We start from the raw sequence: 14,194 nt of genomic DNA, 5'->3' as shown, positions 1-14,194 counted from the left end.
TCAGTCATCTGGAGGGTACCGCGTCAGCCAAATGAATCTGTTTAAGTGCGGCCCAGTCAATGCAGCGGCCTACACCTAGGGGTCGGGCCCGTAATATCTGATATAATTCCTCCTAGATCCCAAGGGAACCTGGAGGAATGGGTACCTAATCTCCATGGTAGGACCCGAGGATGATGCTGCTCTTTTTCTGTTCTTTGAGGCGGGAACAACGGTCTTCTTACCACGTGAGGATGACATTGTACCTGCATTGAAAATTTGAAGTTCAACCAATACATCCCAAAAATAGCATGGAAAAACAAAACTAATTAGGAATATTTCATGAGACTCGCGTACTAAATGAATAGAACAAAACTAAAACAACTAAAGCAATGATATCAAAGTCATTAAAATAAGACTATGAGAATAATATGATGGGAAAATCTAATGCATGAATGTATGTGGGTAAACATAAAATCCATGGAAACAAGAAAAATGGACGAATGTAGTATGAAAAATGCCAATATTCTTTAATGACAAACATGAGTATTTCTATTATTGTACTATTAATATTCACTTAAAATAGTCAAATGGACTAGAGAAAACATGAAATAGGCAAAATATTTAAAGAAAATAGTGAGAAAAGAGTAAACAAACGCAAAAGAAAGAAGCTTGAGTCGTGAGAAACAGTGTTGTAGGCGGCACACGGGCGTGGCAGGTAGGACGTGTGGAGTTGCAGCGGCTAGGGTTAGGGATTTTTGGGGAGGGAGATGATGAATAGTGAGGGATTTATATAGATTTTGGGGCACACGGCCGTGGGGCACGCCCGTGTGCCCTAATTTTTGCCCGTGTGTCTCGTGATTTTTAAATTTAGGCGCGTCTGACATTCGGCCCACGCCCGTGTTCCTTGGGCGTGTGGGTGCACACGGCCATTCGCACGACCGTGTCTTGCTTCGTTCACTTCTTCCACGCCCGTGTATGGTAGCCCATGCCCGTGTTTTTTTGGACAGTGTTGACCACGGGTGAATAACACACGCCCGTGTTAAATTCTCAGTTTCAACCACAGTTTCAAGGCACGGGTGTGTCTCACGCCCGTGTTGTTTTGGCAGTTTCACCCACGGCCATGTCACACGGCTGTGGCAACTTATCGCATCCCATGTTGGGGAAAAACTTTTTCCCTATTTTCACACAGCCGTATCGCACGGTCGTGTCTAATCCCGTGGTATGTGCACAGCCTGCAGCACGCCCGTGTTCTTGGCTGTGTGGATGGGAAAACCTTGTGTTTCAAGACTTAGTTAGTAGGTTAGATGTTCAAAACTAGAATTCAAATAAATCATTACTGTTAGTGCTCGGGTTGCCCCCCGAGAAGCCCTTATTTATAGTCTAAGCTTGACTTACCTCTCTGGTGTATGGTCATGGTGGTGTGAGGAGTTTACACTCCTCATCCCTGCTATCAATTTTATCAAAATAAGGTTTAAGACGAGTACTGTTTACCTTAAAAGTGCCGAATTTGGGATGAATTACCTTAACTATACCATATGGGAAAATATTGAGTACCGTGAGAGGAATTTATTCATTAGGTTCAGAAGTGGCAATGCGAGGGACTGTTGCATCTATTAGTACTTTGTCTCCAACTTTAAGTTGATTTGGTGCGTTATTGAGCACATTATGGCGTGGTTTTGGTTTATCGTGTGTCCTCGGTCTATATGTCTGCCATTCATCCAGTTCCTTGATTTGTAGCCTTTATTATTCATAGATAGGTCCTTTGTTGTTGTTTGAGCACGGCTCATATGCGTTCTTTGAAACTATTTCCTGCACAGAGGGTTCCACCACATGATCAGTAATAGTAGAATGATTTATACAACCACCTTCAATTTTTTATGTGTTACTCGAATTACGAGCATGAAGGGTGATTGTTTCGTCTTCCACACGAAGTGTGAGTTCACCTGTACCAACATCAATAATGGTTCTAGCAGTCGCTAAAAAGGGTCATCCTAAAATCAAAGGTGCGTTACTATCCTTTTCTATATCTAGAACAACAAAGTCTACTGGGTATATAAATTTACCGATCTTAACAAGAACATCTTCAATGATACCTCTAGGAAATCTAATGGTTTTATCAGCCAATTGAATGCTAATCCTAGTTTGTTTGGGTTTCTCAAGACCTAGTTGTTTAAATATTTTATAAGGCATAACATTAATGCTTGCGCCTAAGTCAACCAATGCATTATGAACATCTAAACTACCAATTAAAAAAGGAATCGTAAAACTCTCTAGTTCTTTCAATTTTTTGGGTAGCTTATTCTGTAATATGGCTGAGCAAACTGCATTCAACTCCACATGCGAGCCTCATCCAACTTTTGTTTGTTTGCTCTCTTTTAAAATTTTGACTGCGTTTGGCATCTACGAGAGAGCTTCGATAAACGGTAAGTTAATATGTAATTTCTTTAATAGTTTAAGGAATTTACCGAATTGTTCATCTGTTCAGTCTTTCCTTGTCGCATTGGGGTATGGCACCCGTGGTTTGTACTCTTTACTTACCGTTCTTTGCTCACTGTGGACTACCTCACCTTTATCTTGACTTCCCACAATGCCTTGCCTCGGTTCTGATACAGGCTAAACTAACCTTTCCTTATCATGAATGGTCATCCCATTGAGTTGTTCCCTTGGGTTAGATTTTATGTTACTCGGAAAACTACCTTGTGGTCGTTCAGAAATCAGTTTGGCAAGTTGGCCTATCTGAGTTTCGAGCCCTTGGATTGACGCTTGTTGATTCTTAAGGGCTATCTCGGTATTGTAGAAACGAGTTTCTGACACCGAGATGAATTTTGTTAGCATCTCCTCAAGGTTCGACTTTTTCTCTTGTTGGTAGGGTGGTTGTTGGAAGCCTGGAGGTGGTGGTCTCTAATTCCCTTGGCCTCCCTATGAGAAATTTGGGTGGTTCCTCCAACCTGCATTGTAAGTATTACTATCAGGATTATTTTCAGATCGAGGATTATTACCCATGTAATTTAACTGCTCGTTCTCCATGTTGTGGTCATAGGGTGGGTATTCTGAATTGCTTGATCCACCTCCACTTGCTTCGCACTGTATTACTGGGTGAACCTGTGAAGAACTAATAAAACGATCAATTTTCTTATTCAAGAGTTCTACCTGATTAGAGAGCATGGTGACCAAATTGACGTTATAAATGTCGGCTGCTTTTGTTGGCTTTGTCCTCATGGCTTGCCATTGATAATTATTCAGTGACATCTCTTCTATAAATTCATAAGCATCTTCAGGTGTTTTATTATTGATGGTTACGCCAGTGGCTGCATCGATCATCTATCGAGTCGAAGGATTCAGACCATTATGAAACATTTGAACCTGTAGCCAAAGTGGTAACCCATGGTAAGGGCACCTTCTCAAAAGGTCATTGTATCTTTCCCATGCATCGTAGAGTGTTTCAAAATCCATTTGCACAAAAGAAGAGATATCATTACGTAATTTGGTTGTTTTAGCCGGCGAAAAATATTTTAATAAAAACTTTTCGATCATTTGTTCCCAAGTAGTGATTGACCCTCGTGGTAATGATTTCAACCATTGTTTAGCCTTATTCCTCAACGAAAAGGGAAACAACTGAAAGCGAATGGCGTCATCAGAAACGCCATTGATTTTAAAAGTGTCTCAAAACTCTAAGAAATTTTCCAAGTGAGTGTTGGGATCCTCGTCCTGGAAACCATCAAACTGAACAACTGTTGGATCATTTGAATTGTGTTAGGTTTCAGTTCAAAATTATTTGCAGCAACAGCAGGCCTAACTATGCTCGATTCAATTCCTGTTAAAGAAGGTCTAGCATAATCATACATAGTGCGCGGAGCAGGATTCTGATTAACAACAATCGCAGGAGGTAGTGGATTTTCTTGGTTTTCAGCCATCTCCTCAATTGTGGTAGACGTATCGTCCTCTTGCTCTTCCTCTGTGTATCATAAGCTTCGCCTTATTTCTTTTCGGCTTCTGCAAATTGTGCTATCGATCTCACTATCAAACATTAATGCTCCTGACGGGTTTCTTCTACTCATAAACTAGAAAAACCTGTCAGAAGAGAATAAATGAAGAATTAGAAAATAAAATAAAAATTTTAATTGCAATAAAAGTAAAATGGCTAAAGTAATAAAAATCGAGTGTTCCTAATATCCTAGTTCCCTGGAAATGGTGCCAAAAACTTGATATGTGATATTCGCGACAGGTTTTAAATATTTATGATTAATCATTCTTGAAACTAACTATTATCACGATGAAGGCAAGTGTACCTATCGAACACTAGTATAGCTTTAGCAAGACCGGATTGTCGAACCCAAAGGAATTAGGAGTACTAGTAATTACTTTTATCTAACCTAAAACTTAAGAGATTTGTTTACCTAAATTAATTAGCTAAACAAAGAGTGCACAGAGAAAAATTGGGGAAAAGCTTTTGAGAAAATTCGATTAGTTAAGACAATACCCAAGCAAAAATCCACCTAGACTTCACTTGTTATTTGACTCTTACTCAGACGGTTTATTCATTTGACTTGATCCGTAGAAATCCCTAAGTTATATTATTATCTCTCTCGAGACTAATAACGTCTACCCCTAGCTTGATTAATTGAAATCTCTTTCTAATTAACACTTAGTGTTGCATTAACTCGATCTATGGATTCCCTTATTAGGTTTCACCCTAATCCAGCAAAATCTTATCACCCTATCTCTAGGCGTGCAATCAACTCCGCTTAATTATGACAAATTTACTCTTAGACAAGGTCTATTCCTCCTCTGAATAAGAGCAGTAGCTCGAATCAATATCCTAAAATATTAAAACAAGAATTAAGAACACATAATTAAGAACAAGTCAAATATTTATCATACAATTCAGATAATAATAACAAGATCCGTCTTAGGTTTCATTCCCCTTAGGTATGTAGGGGGTTTAGTTTATAATTATAGAAGAAAACATCTCAGGAAAATAATGAATACAAAACATAAAGAAAAACCAAAACCCCTGAATGGAAATTGAAGGGGGATCTTCAGTCTTGATGATGGATCCTGCTTCTGAGATGGACCAATCCGCTTCCCTTGAGTAATTCCTTGCCTCTTACTCAGCGTCCCCCTTCCTCAGTGCCTCCTTAGGTGTTTAAATATGCTTTAGAATGCCTAAGAGCCCTCAAAATTGGCCATTTCTGAATAGGGTTATACTTGGGCTCGGCAAGGACACGCCCGTATGACATGCCCGTGTGTGATAACTCTACCCCGTGGTCAAGGCTGTTGAACAGGCACGGACGTGTAGTCTACCCATGTAAGTCATGCTTCAATCCTGCCAAAGGGACACGACCGTGTGAGGAAGTCTAGGCCATGTTGATTTCCCACGTGGGTCCATTTTCTCTGTTTTCGGCCCGTTTCTCGCTCTTTTTACTCTCCTATGCTCACCTAAGTATAGAAAATGAAATTAAAGGATTAGGAGCATCGAATTCACCAAATCTAAGGAGAAACCATCCGTTAATGCTCTCAGCATGGGATAAAAATATGTACAAATTACAATTTATCACTGTCCATTTGAACTTGACATATTTCTATAACAACCTCATCATCGGAGTAGCAATCATGGAAAATCCTTTAACAAACCATCTGTAATAACCGGCCAAGCCTAGAAAGCTTCTAACCTCAGTTACATTCCTCAGTAGTTTCCATTCAACAATAGGAAAAATCTTACTCGGGTCAACTCTAATGTCGTCACCCGAAATAGTGTGGCCCAAAAATCCAACTTCTCAAAGCCAAAATTCACTTTTACTAAACTTAGCATACAATTGTTTGTCTCTCAAAGTTTGCAAAATCGTTTTCAAGTGCTCGGCATGTTCGGTCTCATCATGAGAATAAATCAGTATATCATCAATAAAAACAACAACAAACTTATCCAAATACGGTTTGAACATACGGTTCATCAGATCCATAAATACAGTAGGAGCATTCGTTAAACCAAAAGGCATAACCAAAAATTCATAGTGACCATACCTCGTCCGAAACGCAGTTTTCAGCACATCAGACTCCTTAACTTTCAACTGGTAGTAATTGGATCTCAAGTCTACCTTTGAAAACACCGTGACTCTCTTAAAGTGATCAAACAAATCATCGATCCTTTGCAAGGGATACTTGTTCTTTGTGATCACCTTATTGAGCTGTCAGTCATTAATGCATAATCTTATTGAACCATCCTTCTTTTTCACAAATAGTACTGGTGCACCCCACGGGGAATAGCTAGGTCTTCCAAAATCTTTATCCGTTAACTCTTGTAACTGAACTTTCAATTCCTTTAATTCTATCAGAGCCATCCTATACAGAGCACTCGAAATAGGTGTTGTACCAGAAATCAAATCAATACCAAATTCAACTTCTCTAATAGGTGGCAATCCGGGCAACTCTTCCATAAACACATCCGGATACTCACATACTACCGACACAGATTTAATTTTCAACTCAGACTCTTTTGTGTTCAGCAAAAAGGCAAGATAAGCTTCATAACCCTTTCTTATACATTTCTGAGCAGTCATAGAAGAAATCACTACAGGCAAGTTATCCAATTCATCTAGTTCAACCTGAAGAATATCCCCATTTTCATATTTCAAATCAATAAATTTTTTGCTACAATTTACTATCACATCATGAGCAGTTAACCAATCCATACCAAGAATTATATCAAATTTATCAAACGGTAAAAGCATAAGATGAGCCAGAAGACAGTGACCTCTAATCATCAAAGGAAAATTATTACATACTTTGTAAACTAACACATATTTTCGTAGAGAGTTTGACACTTTTATCACAAATTCTATAGACTCAATAGGTATATTCATGCTAGATACCAATTTCAAATAAACTTACAAATGGTTAGATCCCGGATCAATCAAAGCAACAACAAAATTATCATAGGGAGAAAAAGTACCTGTAATCACGTCAGGAGATGAAGCCTCTTCATGGGCGCGAATGGCATATGTCCTCGCAAGTGCTCTACCCTCAGGCCTCACAACTGGATCTCTAGGTGCACTCTTGCTAATCGCTCCACTTTCCTGATTTCTCTGTGGCCTCCCTCTAGAAGCAATATTACCAAATCTCGCACTCTGAAATTTCTCTTTCTCAACCATCTCAGGACAATCCTTGATAAGATGATCATATTACCACACTTAAAACATGCCCGGTTATTCATCCAGTACTTACGGAGTGACATCTACCACAATGTTAACACTCAAATCTATTAGGTCGAGCATTACCCACACTCGCTATCGAAGTAGTTTGAGCCTTATGACCTGAATACTGTTTCCTATGGTTTCTATTTGAAAACCCAACTGAAGCACTTGACCGAGTATTAAACTCTCTGATTTCTTAGATGAATACTGAAATGACTTACCTATCTGTCTATTCTTCAAATCTCGAGACTCTAACTTAGCTTTCCTTTTCTCCTTAGCCAATTCTTCAGCCTTACAATCTCTCTCTACGAGCACAAAAAATTCTTTCAGTTCAAGGACACCAACCAACAATTGGATGTCTTTATTTAACCCATCTTCTAATCTTTTACCCATAATGGTCTCAGTTGATACAGACTCTCGAGCGTATTAGCTTAGTTTCACAAACTCATGCTCATATTCTTTTACCGGCCCTGTTTTAACTCGAGGAATTCCTTTCTTTTCTGATAAATAAACCTCTAGCTAATGTATTTATTACAGAACTCTTCTTGGAAAAATTCCCAATTAATTCTCTCCCTTGGTGAAACAGACATAAGTGTATTCCACCACTGATAAGCCGAGTCTCTCAGGAGTGACACAACACATTTCATACATTCCTCTAGTGTGCACGATAACTCATCAAATACCCTGATGGTATTCTCAAGCCAAAACTCTTCCCTTTTGAGATCATCATCTATACCCATTCGGAATTCTTCGGTCCCTTGTTTTCAAATCTTATCAACTAGAGGTCTATTCAATCTTATGAAGTCCATACCTTGGGGTGTTACAAGGATAGGTTGAGGAATAGGCAGGGGTGGAGGGTGTTGAGCATTCGGAATGAACAAACTCCGCATACCAAGCATCTATCATATGGAAAATGGTTTCCCTGCCTCCCTCTCCTCGACTGACTATAGGGGGTCTACTATCAGACAACATTGCCCCTTCAGCAAGAGCAGGCCTGTTACTTTCAACATCATCCTCCACTGCTATGTAGGGATCCATTCACTATATGAAAACACATTTTAAAATCGTCAATAGTCGTCACACTATCATAATATATGTATGGCACGTATAGTTAGACTCGTACACGTGCTATGTTAGTCCGAGAATTGACTAAACTATAGCTCTGATACCACTAAATGTAACACCCCTAACCCGTATCTGGTACCGAGACAAGGTTCAAGGTATTACCGAACTTAAACATAAGCAAACATACAAAATTGAGCCATAAAATTTCATCCAATTTTAAAACCATTTATACATATGCATATCATCCCTATTACGGGCCTACGAGGCCCAAAACATACATTGGGAGTGGTTCTGGAATAAACTGAGAACTTTGAAAACATTTGGAAGACTTAGAAAATTTTTCATGGAAACAGGGTCACACGCCCGTGTGGGTAAACCATATGGTCACACACACGCCCGTGTCCTCAACTCGTGTAACTTTCTCTTTATGACGTCATCAAACAATTAGGGTCACACGGCCAAGTCACATGCCTATGTGCTAGGCCATGTGACAAAGTAAAATACAAAAAAATTAAGTGCAGGCTTCACATGGCCTGGGCACACACATATGTCCTAAGGTCGTGTCCTTCACATGGATGAGACACACAGCTGTGTCTCTGCTTGTGTGTTTACTACTAGGCATTCTATTTTACCTAATTAGGGTGCAGGAGACACACGGCCAGATCACACACCCATGGGGCAGACCGTGTGTCACACACGGCCTAGACACATTCACGTGTGACTACTCGTGAGACTATTTTCCAAGCCATTTCCCACCCTTAAATTCTCACTCACTTATACATTTTTGACGACATGCAACATAGCATATTTAGTCACTCAAATACTCATAATCATGATTAATCCATGACTTTGTAATGCCAACATATCACATACTCAAACCATCATGCTTTCATACAGCATTCCACACTAATTTCATATTTATTCATTCTTATAAATCTACCTTCAAACTACTCAATTATACCGTAGTTATGGCCATACCTATTACTCCCAATTCATTCATTAAGCATATGTGCCATTTATCACATCCATTACCAACAAGCAGCCACCAACCACATCACAAAGCCTAAACACATTGCAGATATGCATAAATAATTAGGGTTACAACCCGAGAAGCAAATATAAGCCACATCTCATGGCCTTATACAAAATGAATCATAATACCATCATGAGTCAAGACAATTGGGCTATTCAAAATGACACATAACAAAATGACCAAGTGTAATACCCCATACCCGTACCTGAGACCGGGATAGGATACGAGGCATTACCGAAATTTTCAGAATAATTTCAATTAATTTATATTATTTAGTATTCATTTTCATGTTTCATGTAACATCCTTTTCATATATTCAATTCAAAATATCATATAGAATACGATACAATACTTAAATTTTCATATTTACATGCTCATTCAGGGTATCCGAACCTACCTGACTAAATTGTAGAAATACCAAGATTTAGGGGCATATTGGTAATTTACCATTTTCTCAAATTTCACCCAATATTAAATTGATAATTTCATTCAATTTATTAATTTAGATAATAAGACAATTTATTCCCTTCAATTTAGTCATTTTTGACATTTTTACAAAATTGCCCCCTAAAGTTTTACTTTTATTCAATTTAGTCCATGAGCTTAAAACATGCAAATTAGCCATGCTAACTGAATATTCATATATGTTTTTCCTCCTCCGCCTCTCCATTCGACATACTTAATGTATATAACATTCTTGTAAGTACGATTTCACAGTTTACTTATTAATGCTCACATCAATCTATTCACACGAGTCATAGTCACTCAATTATTTATAATTCGAGCTACAGAGCTGAAAATTAAGATCCGTAAATTTTCCCTAAAACTAGACTCACATATCATTCCACCATAAAATTTTAAGAAATTTTGGTTTATCCAATTAGTACAGTTTATTCATTTAAGTTTCCCCTGTTTCACTATTCAACAATTCTGACCTCTCTTCACCAAAAATTAATTATATCACAGTACAAAACTCGGATAATGTTCCCATTGATTTCTATTGAAAATAGACTCATTACAAATTCTAAGTATATAAATTTGAGACTCTAATTTATTTTCTCCAATTTTTGGTGATTTTCCAAAGTCAAAACAGAGGAACCCGAATTCATTCTAACATTGTCTCACAAAATTCATTATATCTCATAATTTACAAATCCATTGCTTACATCGTTTCTTCTGTGAAAAACTAGACTCAATAAGCTTTAATAAAAAATTTGAGACTCTAATTAATTTTCTCCAATTTTTGGTGATTTTCCAAAGTCAAAACAGAGGAACCCGAATTCATTCTAACATTGTCTCACAAAATTCATTATATCTCATAATTTACAAATCCATTGCTTACATCGTTTCTTCTGTGAAAAACTAGCTCAATAAGCTTTAATTTCATATTTTATTCATCTTCTAATTCGATTTCTAAAATTTATGGTGATTTTTAAAAGTTACTCTACTTCTGCTGTCCAAATTGTTTTAGTTCAAGATGTTTATTACCATTTTTCCTCTAAATTTCAAAGGTCATACAATTCAGTCCTTGCTCAATTAGCCCATCTATTAAGCTAATTTTTCTCAATTAACATTTTATTCCATCATTCTAAACTATTACACAATCTTTAAAAATCAGAATTTTAACACTATACCTTAATTCACAACTTTTTCACAATTAGGTCCTAAAATCAATTTCTATTGAAATTACTTGATAAAATCACCAAACAACAAAATCAAAGCTTCAAATTCATTTTATTTCATCATAAACAGCTAACACTTATCAATGATAGCTTTTAATTTTGTTCATAAAATCAAAAACTAATGAATTAAACACTTGGACCTAATTGTAAAAGTCACAAAAACATAAAAATCTCAAAGAAAAAGGTAAGAATTGAACTCACATATGTCAAAGTATGAAAAACCAGCAGCTTTCAGACCTCCCATGGCATTTTTGCTGAAGAAAAATGATAATATCTCTAGATTTTTCAAATTTGTCTTGTTTTATTGTTTAATTTGCAAAATTTCCCATTTTACCCTTGTTTCTCCTTGTCTTTTTTGCTGATTTTCTTGCCCAACCGTCCAGCCCATACAATTTGAGTCCAATTTCCTTTTAAATCCCTCCTTTTTAATCACTTAAACTATTTAATCACAATTTAATAAATTTCGCACTATTTTCAATTTAGTCCTTTTTAATTAATTGACTAACCAAACGTTAAAATTTTCTAACGAAACTTTAATACTAACTTAATAACACTCCATAAATATTTATAAAAATATTTATGGCTCAGTTTATAAATCCGAGGTCTCGATACCTTGTTTTCAACCAAATTTACCTGATTAATTCTTTTAAAATCGCAAAATTCACTAATTAAAAATAATTCTTTTAAGTTCGTGCTTGGCCTATAATTATTATTTGTTAAAATTTCTAAACTTACTCATCGGATTTAGTGATCTCGAATCACTGTTTCCGACACCACTGAAAAATTTGGCTGTTACACCAAGTCTCCTATACATGCCATACTCAAAATGTTGAGACTAACTATACCCAAATGTCGAATTGATAGTGTGATTGAGTCTCCGACGTCCTTCCATCCCCGAGCTAGCTTGGCGACACTATAAGAAATGGAAAGGAAGGGGAGTAAGCTTAAAGCTTAGTAAGTTCACATGCAAATAATAAGCAACATAAATCATACAATTAATATAAGGCAAAGTTTCATAAATGTCATCAAGTACCATAAGCACAACTTTCTCATATGCATTCTTACCACATGTTTATAACATACAGAGTTCTTTACTCATGAGTTTTACATACATACCTGTACAACTCATAGCACATTCTCATGGTTTCTCATCATTGACTTAGTTGTCGTATAACTCACTGATTTACTCGTTGAACACTTGGAATACTATCAGATACATAGAAAGCTTTCACATAGTGCCTCACACATAGCCACATGCTACCTCATATCACATATCACATGTTACTCGCTCTCGAGCTAATCACAGGCCTGATCACACAAGCTGACAGGTACCCGCAACAGATGCCGGGCTACCCAGCCACCGGTAGAACGTACAAGACCAGTACCTGGATTCACATAGTCACATATACACATAATCTCATGAGCTCATAATCACATAGTTCCTAGTGACATTTCACATTGTATCCTAAATTATTCTTAAGGTTCAAACGAGATTTTCTCAATGCCACATCTTCGTCAAACTCGTTCATAACGTCATTCTCGTATACCATAATATCGTTCATAAACTCATCATAATAATTAAATATAGAAATTCATACATTGATAAGGCATTAAAACATGATACAACATTGCATTATTTACATATAAACTTACTTCGGTACAAAAATAGTAAAAACGAATCTAATCGTCGTACACCTTGATTTTCCCCCGATAAAGGTCCGTTCCTCGTTTTTCTTGCTCTATAATACCAAATTTAGCTTATTCAATACACACATTATCAATTCAATCCATAACTCATTTTTTGGAAAAATTACCTTTTCACCCCTAACTTTTCACATATTTACAACTTAGTCCTTAGGCTCGTAAAATGAAATGTGTCCATTTTCTTTGTCACCCAAGCCTAGCCAAACTTAACACATGCTCATAACAGAACACATTTTCCTTCAAATCAGATTTTGACTACTCATTTTTGCAACTTTTACAAAAAAGGTCCTTTTTAGGTATTTCCATGAAAAATCATTTAGTAAAAGTTGTCTAACACACATCAAACATTCATATTCCTCCATTAAAAATCAAAATACATGCATGTCACACATGGGTCAATTTTTAAACATTAACCCTAGCTCAAAATAAAGCTAAAAATAGGTAGATCGATTGATTACAACTTAAAAATGTAAAGAACATTAAAAACGGGGCTAGGATGCACTTACTATTGAGCTTGAAAGTTGAAGAAAGACCCTAGCTGTGGCCTTTCTAAATTTTGGCACATACACAAAAAGAAGACGAACCAATTTTTGCTTCATTTTTCCCTTTTCATTCTTTTATTAACCAAATCACAAAAATGCCCTTAAGACCTTTCTTTCAAAATTTTCCTATCCATGCCCATTTTTGTCCAAAAAATTAGAAATTGGTCAAATTTCTATTTAAGACCCTCTAATTAAAATTCCATGGAAATTTCATGCTCAAAGCTTCTAGACATGTATTTTGCAACTTATTCAATTTAGTCCTAATTATCAAATTGGACACTTTATGCATAAAATTTCTTCATGAAATTTTCACACAAGGATGCAATCATATCATAGACCTCATCATAATCATAAAATAATTATTTCTACTTCGGATTTGTGGTCTCGAAACTACTATTCTGACTAGGACCAAAAGTGGGATGTTACAAATATGATTAACTTTGTATTAAACAATGGCCAGATTTTAAATTTGATTGAGTTATAACATTATAATATGTTAATATGACCAATGTTTATGTAAAAATGAGAAATATAGTTGTAAGAGATCCCATATGATTTGGATGAAATGAGATATTATGAATTAAACTTGTTTTGTTTTTAAGCCCATGTAAACTTGGTAGAAATGTTAGGTTAAAGTTGGCATGCTGACCGCTTATAAATAAGTCAACGTTTATAGTAAAATATAGCACAAAAAATATAATAATTTAGAATGGCAGTGTACGCAAGTGCACAAGTTAAATTGTAATATAGTTCACTACAACAAAATACTTGGAAGTGTTTAGAGGATCATACCTAAGGGAGGATGGAATAAATCATGAAAACCTTTTTAAAATAACATGTCTAAGTAGTTGTAATTAATTCCTATATTACGATAAACCATAAAAAAGATTAAAGAGATAAATTAAATAACAAAAAATAAATAAATGAGAAAAAAAACAACAATAAAAATTAATAAACCAATAAGGAAGATTAACTCACTTCAGGGTTTGTAATTAACTT

General features: G+C 36.3%; 1 non-coding gene across 1 annotated transcript; it reads left to right on the top strand.

The window, feature by feature from the left end:
- Nucleotides 1–3,358: 3,358 nt before the first annotated feature.
- LOC121211547 (small nucleolar RNA R71) lies at nt 3,359–3,465 on the top strand. Its single transcript, XR_005906771.1, has one exon. It is a non-coding gene; the product is annotated as a small nucleolar RNA R71 (small nucleolar RNA).
- The last annotated feature ends 10,729 nt before the right edge of the window (nt 3,466–14,194 follow it).

The sequence above is a fragment of the Gossypium hirsutum genome, chromosome A12 (genome assembly GCF_007990345.1).
Source record: "Gossypium hirsutum isolate 1008001.06 chromosome A12, Gossypium_hirsutum_v2.1, whole genome shotgun sequence".
Classification (NCBI taxonomy): Eukaryota; Viridiplantae; Streptophyta; class Magnoliopsida; order Malvales; family Malvaceae; genus Gossypium; species Gossypium hirsutum.
This window is presented reverse-complemented; position numbering and strand designations above follow the sequence as displayed.